Source organism: Acomys russatus, chromosome 19, assembly GCF_903995435.1.
Source record: "Acomys russatus chromosome 19, mAcoRus1.1, whole genome shotgun sequence".
In the NCBI taxonomy this organism is placed as follows: Eukaryota; Metazoa; Chordata; class Mammalia; order Rodentia; family Muridae; genus Acomys; species Acomys russatus.
The window spans coordinates 54,642,314-54,661,233 of NC_067155.1; the positions used below are offsets into that span (position 1 = coordinate 54,642,314).

At 42.4% G+C, this 18,920-nt stretch overlaps 1 protein-coding gene across 1 annotated transcript in view; it reads right to left on the bottom strand.

Moving 5' to 3' along the window:
* Positions 1–18,920, bottom strand: part of Atxn2 (ataxin 2) — a 97,682-nt gene that overhangs the window by 64,006 nt on the left and 14,756 nt on the right. The window lies entirely within an intron of this gene.

The following is an 18,920-nucleotide window of genomic DNA, read 5'->3' on the forward strand; positions in this document are numbered from 1 at the left end:
AAGCACAAAGCAATAGCATTTCTTAAAAGTGACGTATGGCAGCACACACCTACATCAACCTATTTGACTAATACCCTAGTCACATCTCATTTTCCTCGTCTCTAAAAATAGGTGATATCTCTATAGCTGCAGAAAAACTATTAAAAAAATCAAACAGGCTTTTTTAGATGGCTTAGCAGGTAAAGACACTTGCTACCAAGCCTAAGGACCTAAATTAAATGTTGCCTGTTTTCACGTGAACTGAATCATAATAAACAAAAACATTGTATTCTGAGGGATTGCTCCAAGACCCAATCAGAACCATATTTAAGAATGTTCATATCCCTTATGTGTTATCTGTATGACCCACATACTTTGTTGTTTATAATATTCTGTCAAATGTAAATGCTATATATTCCAATTGTATTATTTAGAGAATAACAAGAAAATAAATCCATGCTGCACTGTTCTACTGGTGTCACTTCTACCCATGGTTAGTTCAATCTGCAAATCTGGAACCTGTACAACCTAAGGATTATTCTATGGGAAAAGACTGGGTTCCTCATATATAAGAAATATTATATTTCTGTTCCACACATTGTGGAACACCACCACTGGAATCCCATTTTATAGTTGTTGGTCTTTTAAAAATTTTTATGTGTGGGTAGGTCCCTGCCTGTATGCCTATGCACCTTGTACATGCCTGGTGTCCCAGTGGCCAGAGGGGGACACTGGATCCCCAGGAACTGGAGTTACAGAAAATTATAAGTAGCCAAGTGAATGCTGAAAAACAAACCCAAGTCCTCTGCAAGAACAGTCAGGGCTCTCTCTTAACCACTGGGTCTTCTGTCCAGCCCCTGCAATCCCATTTTAATACAGTAACCATATACTCTAATTAAGTCAAAAATTAAAATATTCAATAAATAGCAAAATTCAATAAACAACTAAAAGCCTGGAGCAGTATTGCCAATTCCTAAGCAGCCACAGTAACAGGCACTCTGCAGCAGTCCTCACCTACCTGTTCCCCAACTGTTCTCTTCCTCACCTCACTTAATTAAGCCAGATGACCTCTCATTTCTTTTGGGGATTCTGTAACCCTTTGCTTCACACATTACAAAAATGTTCTTTTGGCTAGGTGTGGTGGCACACACCTTAAATCTCAGCACTCGGGAGGCAGAGGTAGGTGGATCTAGGAGTTAAGGCCAACATGGTCTACAAAAAGGGTCCAGGATAGCGAAGGCTACACAGAGAAACTCTCAAAAAGCCAAAACAAAAACATTAAAAAAGAGATGGCTCAGAGGTTAAGAGCACCACCTGCTCTTCCAAAGGTCCTGAGTTCAATTCCCAGCAACCACATGGTAGTTCACAACCATCTGTAATGTCATGTGATGCCCTCTCTGGCCTGCGGGCATGCATGCAGGCAGAACACTGTACACATAATAAATAAATACATCTTTTTAAAAAAATTTTAAAGATTTATTTAATGTATATGAATGCTGTCAGCATGTACACCTGCAGTCTAGAAGAGGGCACCACATCACACTATAGAAGGTTGTGAGCCACCATGTGGGTGCTGAGAATTGAACTCAGGACCTACTACAAGAGCCATCTCTCCAGGCCCAAGAAAAGAAATTTTTTTTTAAATTTTTTTTAAAGAAAAGAAATTCTTAAAGCCTAAAGAACCTGAACAAGTAACTTGTCACAGATGTTAACTATCAACCAAATACAATGTTAATAACCATTGGACTCTATAATCAACCACCTGTTTCATGGTTAATAAAAATGAGCCCAAACCACCCAACCCAGTTCATGTGAGGTAAAGTCCTACTGAAACCAGGCGCACCTAGTCTAACCCAGGCTTTTGTTTCTGGGTTAGATTCCCTCAGGAACCACATCCTAAGAACTTCTGGCACCCTACAAACTTTACAATTAAGGCAGGCTCAGTTAGTAGAATGTGGCCAGTCCTGGCTTTAGCACCAGGACAAAAAAAAAAAGAGGTAAAGTGAGACACACACTTGCAATCTTAGCACTAGCAGGTAAAAGCAGGATCAGATGCTCAAGGTCTGACCCACAAAGATGGCTCAGTGTTCAAGGTGTACTTACTGCTCTTCCAGGGGTCCAGTTCTGTTCTCAGCACCAGCGTGGGGTGCCTTGAAATTGAATGTAACTCTACTATCAGGGAATACTAACTACTCCTTTGTAACTACTGCACACACATACACAGACATACACTTAATCTTAAAACAGAAGCAGTTCAAGGCCAGCCTCAGCTACACAAGAGCTTGAGACCAGCCTAGACTATTTAAGAATCTGTCTTTAAAAGAGCCACCTCAGGGACCAGAGAGAGGTTAAGAGCACTGATTGCTCTTCCAAAGGTCCTGAGTTCAATTCCCAGCAACCACATGGTGGTTCACAGCCATCTATAATGAGAGCTGGTGCCCTCTTCTGGTGTGCAAGTGTACCTGTAGGCAAAACATTATATACATAAATAAATAAATAAATAAATAAATCTTTAAAAAAAGAAAGGAAAAGAAAAAAGCCACCTCAGCAGGGCAGTGGTGGTACACACCTTTAATCCCAGCACTTGAGAGGCAAAGGCAGGAGGATGTTTGTGAATGAGTTTGAGGCCAGCCTGGTCTACAGAATGGGTTCCATGACAACCAGAGCTACACAGAGAAAGCCTGCCTGGAAAAATAAAAAATAAACAAAAGAGCCACCTCCTCATCCTCCAGTGTCTGTCTAGCCCAGTAAATGGATGGAACTAGAAGAGATCATATTTAGTAAAGAAACCCAGTCCCTGGGCTGGAGAGATGGCTCAGAGGTTAAGAGCACTGGCTGTTCTTCCCAAAGATCCTGAGTTCAATTCCCAGCAACCACATGATGACTTATACCATCTATAATGAGATCTGGAGCCCTCTTCTGGCTGCAGGCATACATGCAGGCATAATACTGTAAAAATAAATAAATGAATAAATAAATATTGGCGGGGGGGAGAAACCCAGTCCCATAAAGGCACATGCCCTCTCTTATCTGAAGTGCCTAGTTACAAATTTTAAGATTTGAGTACATATATCCTGGATTAACTGCAGAAACCAGGAGAGTAAGAAGCAACCATTGAAGCCATGTATAGTGGTACATACCTTTAATCCCAGCTCTTAGAAGGTACAGGCAGGATGATCTCTATGTATTTGAGGACAGCCATGACTACACAGAGACACTGCCTTTAAAAAAGAAAAGTGGGGGTGGGGGAGCTGGAGAGATGGCTTGGGTTAAGAGTGGTGTCTGCTCTTTTCAGAGGTCCGGAGTTCAATTCCCAGCAACCACATAGTGGCTCACAACCATCTACAATAAGATCTGGTGCCCTCTTCTGCTCTTCTGGTGTGCAGGTGTACGTGTAGATACAATAAATAAATGTGTTAAAAAAAAAAAAAAAAGAATGTTGATGGAGGCGGGGAGTGGGGCATGAGATGGGTATAGTAATAGTAGCCTACAAGTGATCTGATCAGGAAAATGGCAGAAGGGAGGGGGAATCTTCAGGGAGTTACTAAAGGAGGAAAGAAGGTATTGCATACATAGTTTCAATGAACTTTTCTTATCTGAGCTGACTTCGCTTTCTCCAAGAGCCAAAGACTTAAAAAGAAAAACCCAACACCCAGACATGGAGAGCCCTCTTCTGAGTTGTTGATCAGGGGTGTCTAAAAGACTCCTAAATACACAGTGATCCCGAGAAGTGGAAGATAAGTCTCTATTGCTGAAAACAGCATGTACATCAGAATCAGAACCTGGAGACACCTGAGCTGGAATTAACCCGAATGCCTCCACCCTGAGGACTAGCTTTCATGGTACCAGAAGACATGGTGTAGGCTTACAAAGGAGGCTAACAACCAACAGTCCTACCCAGCTACGATGCTTATAATCCACAAAGAGACGCTAAGGGTGCAACAGTGGCATACAATACTTTGGTAGGTACCAACCACCCTACCTTTAAAATGGCTGACAAGCCTGTATTTGTGGACCAATGGCCTATGACAAAAGAAAAGTTAGAGGTACTACAACAGCTGGTAAGGGGGCTGCTAATGCTCAACACACTGAAGAATCTACCAGCCCACGGAATTCCCCTGTGTTTGTTATAAAAAAAGAAATCAGGAGCCGGGCATGGTGGCACACGCCTTTAATCCCAGCACTCGGGAGGTAGAGGCCGGAGGATCACTATGAGTTCAAGGCCAGCCTGGTCTACAAAGTGAGTCCAGGACAGCCAGGACTACAAGAGAAATCCTTGTGCCATATTTTATATACAAGAGAAAGTCCTATATTGTGCCATATTTTATAAAACACACATTAGACATAATTTGCAAAGTTTCTCCAATCTATAATTTACCATTATATAGATGATATCTTACTGGCATCTTTAAAAAAATGTCTGATGAAGTAAAGAGAAATTTGCCTTGCTAGAGATTACAAATTGTTCCTGAAAAAAAAAAAATACAAAGGAGATTCTATCAATTATCTAAGATATAAGATAAGTTTACAGAAAATCCAACCACAGAAAGTACAAATCAGGAGAGATCAATTGCAAATGTTTAATGATTTTCAAAAACTGCTGGTGGATATTAACTGGCTATAGCCCAAAGCTGGAATAACTACCGAAGAACTACTTAAGTTATTTCAAACCATACAAGGTGTAAGGACTTAAAACAGTCCACAAAAATTATCAGCTGAGGAGCCGGGCGTGGTGGCGCACGCCTTTAATCCCAGCACTCGGGAGGCAGAAGCAGGCGGATCGCTGTGAGTTCGAGGCCAGCCTGGTCTACAAAGTGAGTCCAGGATGGCCAAGGCTACACAGAGAAACCCTGTCTCGAAAAACCAAAAAAAAAAAAATTATCAGCTGAGGCTAACAGACAGTTGGCTCTGGTAGAAAAGAGATTAAGAGATTACAGGATGTGCATGTGGACTGCTTGGATTCAAAGCCTGGCTGTATTTTTGTTATTTTGCTTTCTACATATTCTCCCACAGAAATTATTATACAAAAAGATAGTATATTAGAATAGATTTGTTTTTGTTTCTGTTTTGTTTTTTTGGTTTTTCGAGACAGGGTTTCTCTGTGTAGCTCTGGCTGTCCTGGACTCACTCTGTAGACCAGGCTGGCCTCAAACTCAGTGATCCATCTGCCTCTGCCTCCCAAGTGCTGGGATTAAAGGCGTGCGCCACCACGAGGTTCAGAATGGATATTTTTAGCACACAGAGTAAAAAAATTAAAGACCTATGTAGAAAATGTTTTTGAATCGATTGTGAAAGGAAAAACAAAACTTCATCAATTAGCAGGAATAAAACCATCAGAAATTGTACCCTTTACCAATATACTGAGATCGCCTCATTATGGGCAGAAAATGAACATTGGCAAAGAGCTTGTAGTAATTTTTTGGGAGAGATTAACAACAAATGTCCCAAAAGACTTCAGTTTATTTAAAAAAAAAAAAAAAAAAAAAAAAAAAAGAACTAACTGGATTCTCCCTGGTATAGTAAAAGGAACACCAATATCTGGAGCCCCTACACTCTATGCTGACCCAAATAAATCAGAAAAGGCAGGTTATAAGTCAGGAAAATTAAGTGACTCAGTGCTCTTATGACTCAATTCAAAAATCAGAGTTGTATGTCATTCTTAGAGTATTATGTGATTTTCTCAATATGCAGGGTTGTTTTATATATTGAAACTACTGAACTTGTTCTAGATGATTCAGAATTAACTTCACTGTTTATTCAACTACAACAAGTAATCAGAAATAGAAACCATCCATTGTATATAACACATTTCAGATCCCATACAGGTCTACCAGGCCCTCTAGCACAAGGTAATGATGAAATTGATCAGCTCCTAAGAGGAAATATGCTAGAAGCCTCAGAATTGCCAGAGACAACTAGGAAAGCAAAAGGAAAATAGCTTCTCCAATGCATGTTGCACGTGCAATGCTATAGCTGTACGGTCATCAAAATGGAGGCCACTAACTGGAAGATAAATGACAAAGATATCAGGCTATGGGAAGTATGAATGCAAACAGCAAAACTTAGCAAGCACATCAAATTTTATATAGATCAAACGGGCAAGGCAGACAAAACATCTGACAAGGATGAAATAGTGGACAAACTGGAATCATGTTTAACTAAGACTAGAAGACTTAGGCAGAAGAGGGAAGAAAGGTGGTGATGGGAAGAGCAAGCGGATAACAACTGGGATATAATGTGAATAAATTATAATAAATAAGTTTTTAAAAAAAGACTAGAATACTAAAGTTTGCCAGAAAACAAATTTAGAATAAATCAATACAAATGATAAGATAACATATTCAAAAAATTTGAAAGTTTTAAGAATTCCAATTAAAAGATAATGGTTTTTCTGTTTCCAAAACAGAAACACCCCACACACACACACAGAGTTAAGGTTGAGGCAAGATTCTGCCTTTGTCTTTCAAGGAGAAAAAAAGCATCCAACTAAGGTATTTGGAGATCACTTGACAAGTGAAAATCCTAACGAAAAAGGACAGATCATCAAGAGAAAATGTCCCCGGGACTACCGTTGGCACCTGTGCCACCATCTTGCTTGAAGGACCAGCCCTTCCCACCAGACAACTACCTGATGGGAGGGGAGGTGCAGACAGACAAAACACACCAGCCTGGGCAGGTGCTCCTTTCTTAATTCCCACCATGCAGCTGGCAGATTCCCAAATGCTTGTCTCTGCTGCCCTCTGCAGACGTTAAGTGGCAAATGGTCTTCATATGGTCCCAATTTAATTAAAAATTAACACTGGCTTTGGGGTTGGCCCTCTCTCCTTCTCCAAACCCACGCATGCATGTTAAAGAAAAATCTAAAATCTCTGTCTCATATCAGAAGAGCCACCTGGTACGCGATAGAGGAAAACAGAAAGTAAGGGACTATTCTATGGCCACTGATCTCATAATCTTTTGGTTTTCATTTGACTCTAAAACTTGAGGTACAATTATCTCAAAATCTGCAAGATTATTATGTATATACAAACTTTCTGTCGTGATACTAGTAGTCATACAGAGTGCTAATTCTCAAAACGAGCTCCATCTATTTTCCTGTACATATTTTTAGGTTTGAGTCTGAAGCAGGTAACTGAAAACTAAGTTTATGTACCTTGGATGTACTTAATTGATTGTGGTCCTCAAACTTTTTGAAACAAATCTGCTGAATATGGCATTTAAAATGTTTTCTACAATAACCCATGGCCATTCCTAACAGTAACTCTTTGAGGTCTCCAAGAAGATGATGGGGACCTGCAACAACGAGTCCACCTGGACTGTGGTAACACTAACCACTGGGGAAAACTGCCCATGCCTTTTCCTTTCTTTCTTCCTTTTATTTTATTTTATTTTTTCCTTCTTCTTGTTTGCTGGGATGGGGGGGTTTCGAGACAGGGTTTCTCTGTGTAACAACTCTGCCTGTCCTGGAACTCACTTCATAGTCCAGGCTAGCCTTGAACTCATGGAGATCTGCCTGCCTCTGCCTCCCAAATGCTGGGATTAAAGGCATGTGCCACCACCGCCCGGCCGCCTCATGACACCTTTGGGTTGACTGCTGTGTTCTACCTAAACAGGATTGCCACTAAGATGACAAACACCACCCAAAGATTAGCTTCAGACTACAAACTGTTCACTCAGAACATTCAAATTGCTGAGTTCATAGGAGATGGACACAAACAATTTAAAGAATTTTGAATTCAAAAATACTTAATCTTGTTGGGCGGTGGGGGCACACGCCTTTAATCCCAGCACTCAGGAGGCAGAGGCAGGCAGATCTCTGTGAGTTTGAGGCCAGCCTGGTCTACAAAGAGTCCAGGACAGCCAGGGTTACACAGAGAAACCCTGTCTCAAAAAACCAAAAGAAAACAAAACAAAAACTTAATCTTAAATTTCCAAATACAACCAGGCTGTACATTATGGAAAGTTTGGCATAAATAGCTTCATTGATGTAACTAGCTTTACTGTGTTAGAGTTGAAATCCTCCCTTTTTATTAAGATAAAGAAGGGGAAATGTTGCAGGATGAGATCATATTGTGAACCCAGAGATTGTGTTGTTTACTGGAAAAACCTGGGTTTTGTTTGTTTTTCAAGACGGAGTTTTCCTGTTGCCTTTAATCCCAGCACTTGGGGAGGCAGAGACAGGTGGATCTCATTGAGTTAAAGGCCAGCCTGGTCTACAAATCAGAGTCCAGGCTAGCCAAGGCTACACAGGGAAATCATGTCTTGGAAGTAGGGGGTAGAAAAACCTGTTTTTAGTTGTGGTGTGCTCAGCTTTAGCACGCACCTTTAACTCAATTTCTGCATGAATATTGCAAACAGGATTACCTAAAGTCAGCCACAGGTCAGGAGGTGAAGTAGAAGGCTAGGCATGGTGCTGTGTGCCTTTAATCTCAGCACTCTGTGAGTTTGAGGCCAGCCTAGTCTACAAAGGGAGTCCAAGACAGACACAGAGAAACCCTGTCTCAAAATAAAAACAGAGAGGAAGTCAGGAGGACAGGAAGTAGAAGGGAGGGACACTGCGTTTGAGGGCTTTTGAGAGGTGTGGGAGAGAGAGATTCCTTCTGGGCTGAAGAAGAAGGTCAGTTGGGTGCTTTCTCTGCCTCTCTGAGCGAGAAGGCTTTCACACCAACATCTGGGTTCCAAGTCTTTAGTGGTAAAACTGAACAATTGAGATTTTGTTAAAAACAACACTCAACCTTTAAAATGTTGCTACTTTATAACTGTAATTTTGCTATTGTTACGAATCATAATGTAAGTATCTGTGTTTTCCAAAGGGGTCATGGCCCACTTACTTTTAGTATTTTGGGTTTATTTGGGGAGAGCAGCTGGAGACCAGTCTCAGGTATCTCAGGTTGGCCTTGAACTCAGTCTGTAGCAGAGGACAAGCCTGGACTCTTGATCCTCCTGCTTCTACCATCCAAGTGCTGGGATTGCAGGTGAGCACCACCGCGCCCAGGTTCATGCAGAGCTGGGGACCCAGACATTCTAGACAAGCCACCTGCTCACTGAGTTACAGTCCCAACTCTCAGTTTCTTCACTAGTACTTTAGACCCAATAGTCTATTTAATTAAAAAAAAAAACAAAAACAAACAAACAAATAAAAACAAAGTATGCTTTGTTAGAAGTACTTGAGAGTAGAAAGGTTTTGGGTTTTGGATTTCCAATTTCTTTGGACTTTTTGGTAGGTATCTTGAGATGGGACCCAAGTTTAATGTTTGATATGTATCTTCTGCACATAGCTGAAGGTGTCTGTATGCAAAGCCTTAAGTGGCCAGACTTCTGACTACATCACTTTTGGTCTGATGCAGAACTTCCCACCTGTAGCATCATACTGGCACTAAACACACTCAGACTTTAAAATGTGAAATTTCTCATTTTCCAGCCAGGGAGGCTCAACTTGAAACAAATACTGACTCTAAGTAAAAAAGGACCAGCAAAATGTCTCAAGGGGCAAAAGTACCTGCAGACAACCTCAGTGCAATCCCCAGAATCCACATCACAGAAGGAAAAAACAGACTCCCTCAAATACCCACCCTCTGACCTCTTTAAGTATATGTGCCCGCCACCCTTGCCACACACACAAATACAATCTTAAAAATAATTTAAAATGCTGGTTGAACTAATATAAAGAAACCTGCACAGAAAATAGCACAGTTTCCATACCACTTGTGAGTAACAGGAAGGAGGAAGTGGATGGCATGTGAAACAACACCAGTATGACTTGCTAAGTGTTGAAGGAAAGTAGCAGGTATACAAGGGTCATCATACCAGTCTGTCTACTTTCCTACACTATCCCTTAAAAACAAGTGCTACAACAGAAGTTCACTGAGCATCCACATCTATGAGGACAGGGAAAACACAAACACAAAAGATCCTAACTACCACTGGTAGGTTACACTTGTCAGCTAAATCCAGAATGTGATCAAGCCAACATAAAAAAGATTCCATTAAGAAATAAACAGGAGAAACCCTGTCTCGAACCCCCCCACACAAAATAAATAAATACATAAATGGGGGCTGGAGAGATGGCTCAGTGGTTAAGAGCACTGTCTGCTCTTCCAGAGGTCCTAAGTTCAATTCCCAGCAACCACATGGTGGCTCATAATCATCTGTAATGGGATCTGATTCCCTCTTCTGGTGTACAAGAAAACAGATCAGTCATATACATGAAATAAATAAATAAATCTTTTAGAAAAAAAATGAGCACCGTCTGCTCTTCCAGAGGTCTTAAGTTCAATTCCCAACAACCACATGGTAGCTCACAACCATCTGTTACCCTCTAATGCCCTCTTCTGGCATGCAGGTGTACATGCAGATAGAGCACACACATAAATGAAAGGAAGAGCAGGGTGGTGGTGGCGCATGCCTTTAATCTCAGCAGTTGGGAGGCAGAAGCAGGTGGATCGCTGTGAGTTCGAGGCCAGCCTGGTCTACAAAAGTGAGTCCAGGACAACCAAGGCTACACAGAGAAACCCTGTCTTGAAAAACCAAAAGAATAAAAATAAATCACTGCTGAAGCTGGGTGCTGCTGTATCCCCAGCACTCAGAAGGCAGACGCAGACGGATCTCTGAGTTTGATACCAGCCTGTTCTACAAAGAGTCCAGGACAGCCAGGACTACAAGAGAAACCCTGTCTGGGGAGAGGTGGTGGAAGGGAGCTGAGGGAGAGAAATACATGCCTTTAATCCCTGCACTTAGGAAGTAGAGGCAGGTGGATCTTTGAGTTTAAGGACAGCCTGGCTTTAGATGGTGAGTGTTGGGCCAGTCAAAGCTACATATTGAGACCTGTTTAAAAAAAAAAGAAAAGAAAGAAAGAAAGAAAGAAAGGGAAAAAATATGAAAATCAGCACCATGACATTGAATTCTTTTTTTTTTTTTTTTTAAGATTTATTATTATATATACAGTGTTCTGCCTATGTGTACACCAGGACTCATTATAGATGGTTGTGAGCCACCATGTGGTTGCTAGGAATTGAACTCAGGACTTCTTAGAAGAGCAGTCAGTGCTCTTAACCTCTGAGCCATCTCTCCAGCCCCATTAAATTTTTTTGTTTGGTAGGTTGGTTTGTTTTTCAAGGCAGGGATTTTTCTGTGCAGATCTAGCTGTCCTGGAACTTGCTCTGTAGAGCAGGCTGGCCTCAAACTCCTGTAGATCTGCCTGTCTCTGCCTCTCAAGTGCTGGGATTAAAGGCGTGTGCCACCACACCCAGCTATGAACTTAAATTCTTAAATATGACATTAAAAACACCACAACTGTAGAGTTAGCTTTGGAGCAGTGATATATGATATAGTTTCAGCTGCTTTGGAGGCTGAGGAGGAGCTCTTAAGCTCAGGAATTCAGCAACAGCTTCACCAACATGGCAATATGTCTCTGTAAGCCAACATTCAATTTCGAGGGGGAGCTGTAGATGAACTCTGTAATTCACTAACAAATATATAACCAATAACCTAGCTCAAATACAGCCCCCCTCCCAAATCAATAGTCAGCAAAAAGATGTTCAAGGGTTGATTGAGAACACTTGACATTCTTCCAAAGAGCCAAGTTCAGACCCCGGTTCCCATATCAGATGGCACACAACTCCAGCTCCAGTTGTCTTCTGGCCTCTGCAGACACCAATACACATACACATAAATAAATAATGAAATTAATCTAAAAATACAAAGATGTTCAGGCTGCACATGTGGCATACATCTGAAACCTCAGCAACCAGGAGCTGGAGGTAAGAGTCAGAGACTGGGGGCATCCTGGCTACATAGTGAGCCTAAGGACAGCCTGCACTGCGTGAGACCCTGTCTCAAACAAATACAAATAAAATATTCTCAGGGGCTGCAGAGACAGCTCACTGATTAAGTGCACTGTCTGCTCTTCTAAAAGACCCAGGTCAATTCCCAGCACCCACATGGCAGTTCACACCTATCCGTAACTCTAGTTCCAAAGGACCTGATACTTTCACACTAATACACATAAAATAAAAAAGTAAATAAATTATAAAAAAAATAAAAATTAAAAAGATTTAAAAAATAAAATATTCTCAGTTCCACTAGTTTTTAGGAAATTACACTTCACATTCATTATGGCAGCTTATAGTAGCTCAGAAATAAAGTATTTAGCCATACATGAGGCCATGAACTTTATTTCCAGCAATCTCTCCAACAAATATCAGAAATTAGCAAGTAGACAAAAACAGTGAGGAAATCAGAAGCCCTGTGTACCACTGGTGGGAAGGGAAGGTGGTGTGCCACACTCAACATGGGGACTCCTTAAATCATTAAACACAGCTGGGCATGGTGGTGCATGCCTTTTAATACCAGCACTTGGGAGGCAGAGGCAGGTGGATCTCTGAGTTCGAGGCCAGCCTGGTCTACAGAGTGAGTTCAGGACAAGCCAGGGCTACACAGAGAAACCCTGTCTCAAAAAATAAGAAATAAAAAAATCATTAAACACAAACACAGAGGTTGTTGAGACACCTCATAGAGTAAAGGCATCCCTGGGATCCGTAAAGTGGAAGGAGAGAGAACTGGCTGCACAAACCCTCTGAAGCATGCACACGCGCGCGCACACACACACACACAGAGCTGTTAGGTCAGGTTCTTGCCACTGTTCTGTTGCTATCAGAACTAGATAGTAAAACTCTTCCTAATGAAGACAGCACACACACTGGATACAGGACAAGGAAATCACTGTAACAGAGCCAGGAGCTTCCCTGCTGGCTAGCTTTCACAGCACCTGAAGGTGCTCACAAGCTGTCCTTAACAAAATAATCAACCTGATCAAAGTCTTAACCCTGAAGTGTAAACCCTATGAGCTACATCAACCTTCCACTCAAGGTGTGCCCATTGGTACAATAATGACATTGATTATTTGGTGGGAGGGGGCAACTAACCACATTCTAATTGGATCAATTTCCTCCAATTTTCTCCTGCATAGGAGAAAGTTCATGCCTATCTGAAACCATAAAGCTGCTCAAATACCCTTGGCTAGGAAAGTTATAGGCTATATAGGACAATCTACTATTGTTTTTCTAAGTTGACATGGTATCAAATGACTTTGTAAATATTTTTGCCAATCCCTATAGATTAGAGCTGCTCTCAGCCTTGATCAGGCACTAATAACTAGTCAAAATGCAGATGATGATGACTGTTGAGTGCTAGGCCTGAAGTGAGGCATCTGTGTGCACCACCCCTCCAACATTCAGAGTATTAAACAAGGGGAAGGCACTACGAGGTTAAAAGCCAGAGTATGGACATGATGTGGCAGTTGCACTCGAGGACTTACAGCAATTGACGTTACCTGTAGAGGACTGGGCCAGCCACAGCCCAGCGTAGACGGGACATGGGATCCTCCAGCCCCACTCTTCCCTGGGAACTGCTGGAGGAAGGGCTGGTTTCTTCAGTGGTGTAATGCTCTTGCTACAGTAAGTAACTCCCAACCCTCTAATCAAAAGCAGTGGTCACCAAAATAACCAAACAGGAGGGGCGTTCGCTGGGGAAAGGGTTTTAAGCAGGTAAGAGAATTATGGGAGTAAGGAACAAACAAAGTTCATCATGTACTTCAATGAAATTACTAAAGAACATTATGTACATCAAAAAAATATTTCAAAAGTTGTCATTGGAAGGGGGTTAAATAAAATAAAATGACCAGAAGGCACAGTAGTTCAATTTCTGGGCATATATCAAAAAAACTGACTGAAGCAGTGAGTCAAAAGACAATTGCATACCCATGTTTGTTCACAGCAGAGTCACTCCCCACAGCAGACCATTCAAGGCACACTGCTGGGTGAGCGAACAGGGCGATGGAATGTAGCCCACAGTGGAATGCTATGGTAATCGTAAATACATAAGGCTCTTTCTCCTGAGGGAAGAGACGGCTCCTCAATGAGTAAGAACTCATTGCTCCTGCACAAGATCCTCAGTTCAGCTCCCGGCTCACAGCTGCCTCTAACTCCAGCTCTAGGGGGCACAATGCCCTCTTCTGGTCTCCGTGGGCACCTAAACTCACGTGCATGTATGCCATACACACACACACAGACGCACATGTAACTTTCAATGAACCCGAATCCTGCTGGCTGAACTAGAATGGCTTGCAACAATGTACCCATTTTATTTGTTGTTAAGGCAGGCTCTTTCTCCAGAGCCCTGGCTCTCCTGGACTCACTTTGTAGACCATGCTGGCCTCAAACTTCAGAGATCCACCTGCTTCTGCCTCCCAAGTGCAGAGATTAAAGGTGTGCACAACCACACCTGCTGTGCGACCCAGCTCTCAGCAGGATCCAAGTTTATTGACAGCTCAAACAGAGTGGCAGTGGGTGGCATCCAAGACAGATCTCTGTCCTCTACACATTTATATGCACACATAAATCTACACATGCACACCAAAATAATACAAAATAGTATCATCCAATCAACAATTAATGTGATTTCCTGCAAAACCCACTGTGGTCCAGAGTGACTGAGGACCTGAGGGCTAGCCAGCCAGGTGAAGTGGGTCTGACTTCACTGAAGTCATTCAGCCGTCCGCTATACACTGACGCATCACACACAGACCATGTACAGTGCTTCCACAAGATTATGCCGCCTAAGAACTACAGGGACACCGTGGGTTATGCAATTACACTGTATGTTATTCTACACGACTCCCAATAGCACACCTTCCTTATCTTCCTGTAACCCTGCCCAACTATGGTAGTAACAGCTCTCCTCTAGCTCCAGACCCAGACTTGCAACAAGGTGTTGTCTAAAATATCCACTTTTCAATTAAAAACAAAAACAAAAACCACAAAGCCCAGGAAATCATGATCTTACCAACAAAGCAGAAAAACAGAAAACAGAAACTGCTTCTGTGACCCCAAGTCCAGTTTAAAAAATAAAACTAAAAATAACAGGGCACAGCAGACTTCAGCTATAATGCCTGGCCTTGGGAGGCTGAGGCAGGAAGAGCCACCAGGCAGTCTCAAACGCATACAATAGAAAGACCCTGTCTCTAAAACCAAAGGTAGTCACTAAAAACAAGCTCAACCCTGAGTAAGCCAGCAGAGACAGTGTGATTAATTACTATACAGCATTGACAAATTACATAAGGAGAAATCACTGGAGACAGCAGGGTTTAACTCAGGGTTACAGTGCTCACCTGGAGAATGGACATCGTTGGGCAAAGAAAAGAAATGAATCCCCCAGCAGGGAGATGGCTCAGTGGGTAAAATCAACTGTCCTGCAACCTGATGACCTGAGCCTGAAGCTAGTACTGACAGGAGGCAGGAACTTATTCCCACCTGCCCTCTGACCGATCCACATTCCTGGGCACATGCCTGCCCTCACCCATACAAAAACAATAAAATAGCAAGGGAAACAGGTATCCATGCCTTTAATCTGTGATTGGGAAGAATGGGCTAGAGGATCTCTGTGTGTTTCAGGCCAGTGTAGCCTACAGAAGGAGTTAAGGCCAACCAGGGCCCCATAATGAGAGCCCTGCCATTAAAATAAAAAATTAGTTGATTTAGTGAGTGGGCTGAAGAGATGGCTTAGCAGTTAAGAACACTAGCTGTCCTTCCACAGGACCTGGGTTCAATTCCCACCACCCGCTTGGCAGCTCACAACCATCTGTAACTCCAGTCCCAACACCCTCTTCTGACACAAACAGTGGGGTGGGAGGAGGCATATATAATATTTTAAAAAGAAGGAAAAAGAAAATTTCATGAGAACAAGTATAACTCAAATTTACTTGAAGGGGCTCAACAACAACACCTGCAGCAAGATAAGATAATTAATAACCCTGTGGAACAAGACACATTAGAAGACCTAAAGAGGGCAAGTCGTCTCCCAGTGTCTCACAGTGCTGTGAGGATGTGGCTTTTTGGCTTACAAAATACCTAACCTGCCCAACAACATACACAAACACAAAAAAGCCCATAGAATGTCAGAGTAAAGGTAACTACACAATAAAAGCTAGTTTAAACACCAAAAAATCTGGTCTTCTGGTCAGGTGTGGTGGTGAATTTACTCCCGCACAAAGCAAGGCCAGGACAGCCAAAGCTACAGAGAAACCCTGTCTCAGACAGAACATGTGTTCTTCTACTAACTTACATGCAGCTGTGTAAAACCTCATGTAATATCAAATATGGCAGCTCATTACCATAGTTCAAGCAAGACCTGCTTGAGCTATAGAATAAGACTTTGTGTCGGGGGGGGGGGGGGGGGTCTCTATGGACCCACCCTGGCCAACCCAGAACTGGCTCAACTACTAAGCCATTTCCCCATGCCCTCATTTTATGATTCTTAAAAATTACATGGGGTGGTGGTGGTGTGTACCTTCAATCCCAGCACTCAGAAGGCAGAGGAAGGCGGGTTTTTTGAATTCGAGGCCAGCCTGGTCTATAGAGAGCACCAAGACAGCCAGGGCTACATAGAGAACCCGTCTGAAAAAGTCATGTAGTTGTGTACATGTGTATGGGGTGCTCATGAAGGTCAGAGGACAACTTGCAGTCTGTTCTCTTCTCCCACTGAGAAACCTCAAAAGAGTTGACGTTTCATTCATCTTTTTATTTTATTAATTTTTCATATTACATCTCAATGGTTATCCACTCCCTTGTATCCTCCCACTCCTCCCTCCTCATCTTTTTTTTTAAAATAAGATTTATTTGTTATGTATACAGTATTCTGCCTGCATGTGTCTCTGCAGGCCAGAAGAGGACACCAGATCTCATTGTAGATGGCTGTGAGCCACCATGTGGTTGCTGGGAATTGAACTCAGGACCTCTGGAAGAGCAGTTGGTGTGCTTAACCTCTGAGCCATCTCTTCAGCCCCTCATTATCTTAAGAGTCCTGGTCTAGGGCTGGAGAGATGGCTCAGAGGTGACTGTTCTTCCAAAGGTCCTGAGTTCAATTCCCAGAAATCACATGGTTGCTCACAACCATCTATAATGTTATCTGATGCCCTCTTCTGGCCTGCAGGTGTACACACAGGTACAATACTGTATACAAAATAAGTAAACAAACAAATAAATCCTTGTCTAACAGATACAAAGGTACAAATTGAACATATGCTTGATGGTGACTCACAACTGTAATCTAGGAGGCGGTGAACTAAATTGTGAATTCAAGGCCAGCCTGAAAAATGTGGCCAGCAAAAAATTATGTGAACACTTACTACATGAAGCAATTAATATCATTTGAAGAGGAGTACAAGCATTAGTTAGTGGTTGGTCCTTCACAAAAGAAAACAGGCCCAAGGGTCAGTGCTGCAGTCTTGACAGAGTTAGAGGATTTATTCTGGCCAGGCTGGTTTTTTTTGGGGGGGGGGGGAAAGAGGGTATGGAGACAGGGTTTCTCTGTGTGGCCCTGGCTGTCCTGGACTGGCTTTATAGACCAGGGTGGTCTCAAACTCACAGAGACCCACCTGCCTCTGCCTCCTTGGTGCTGGGACTAAAGGCATGCGCCACAACCACTCAGCCCCTGACCAGATCCCTTGAGGTTACTGTAAATGGGATTGTTTCTCTGACTTCATGTTTGTCACTGGTATTCAGGAAAAGCTACAGATTTTTATGTTAAATTTATATCCTGCCACTTTGCTGAAAATATTCATTAATGCCAAAGAGCTTTTGGATAGAGTCCTTAATATCTTTTACATATAGACTCTTATCTGTAAATGAGGGTATTTTGACTTCTTCCTTTCAATATTTTTAACATTTAAAAGGAACTTTTCAAAATTTTTTCTTAATTACATTTATGTGTACATGTGTTTCGTCTGCATGTATGTCTGTACACTGTATATATTGCCCAGAGGCCAGAAGAAGGTATCAGATCCCCTGGCACAGGAGATAGAGGCAGTTGTAAATCACTGTGTGGGTGCTGAGAACTGGACCTGGGTCTTCTGGAAGAGTAGACAATGTTGTTAACTGCTGAGCCACCTCTCCAGCCCCCCGAAATATATTTTATTACATTTATTTATTGGAGGAACGTGTACATGTCACTACATGTGTATAAAGGTCAGAAGGCAACTTGGAGGAATGGTTCAATCTCTACCACCACGTGGACTAGAGATTCAACTCAGATCACCAAACTTGGGCCAGAGCCAACTTGCTGGCCCCCTTTTAGAGGTTTCTGGTAGGACCCCACTCCGGAGCCTAAGCATTAAGAAGCTCTGTAAGACAACACACTAGCTCTCCAACTGCCTCAGTACCCATAGGTAAGTGGACATTTAGAACTACTTTCAGCTGTTTGCACTAGGGTGGGAGCTCAGGAGAAAGACCTCATCTCACCTGTCCACTACGATGCCCTCAAGCCTGGCAAACAGGAATTTCTGCAGAAAGGGGGCTTTAACACATTATTCCCACTGTGAAACCACTCCCATAGTCAATCACGAACCAGCTACAAAACACACAGGTTTTATAGGGCCATTTGTGTCCCTAGTCTATATCTAGAAGACCATGCAAGCTGATCCCAACCGGAGATGATACAAGAAAGGCTTATAAATATGCACAAAGATGCTCACTAGTACTGGGCATTAAGGAAGTGCATTTTTAAAAAAGGTTTTATTTAATTTGTATTTTATGTGTATGGGTGTTTTACTTCATACAAGTATGTGCAAAACATGCGTGTGGTACCCATACAAGCCAGAGGAGGGCACTGGATCCTCTGGAACTGGAATTACAGACAGTTGTCAGGCACCATGTGGGTCCTGAGGATTAAATCCAGGTCCTCTGGAGGAGAAACCAGTACACACAGACACACACACAATCTCCCTCTCCTCCCTCTCCCCGCCTCTGTCTCTCCAACACAGGTCCTTTGGAAGAGAAACCAATACTCCCTCTTAACCACTGAGCTATCTCTAGACCCCCCCAGAGAAATACCTTGGAATACCACTGCACACCTACTGATTGCTAAATCAAGGGGCTGACAGAAGAATC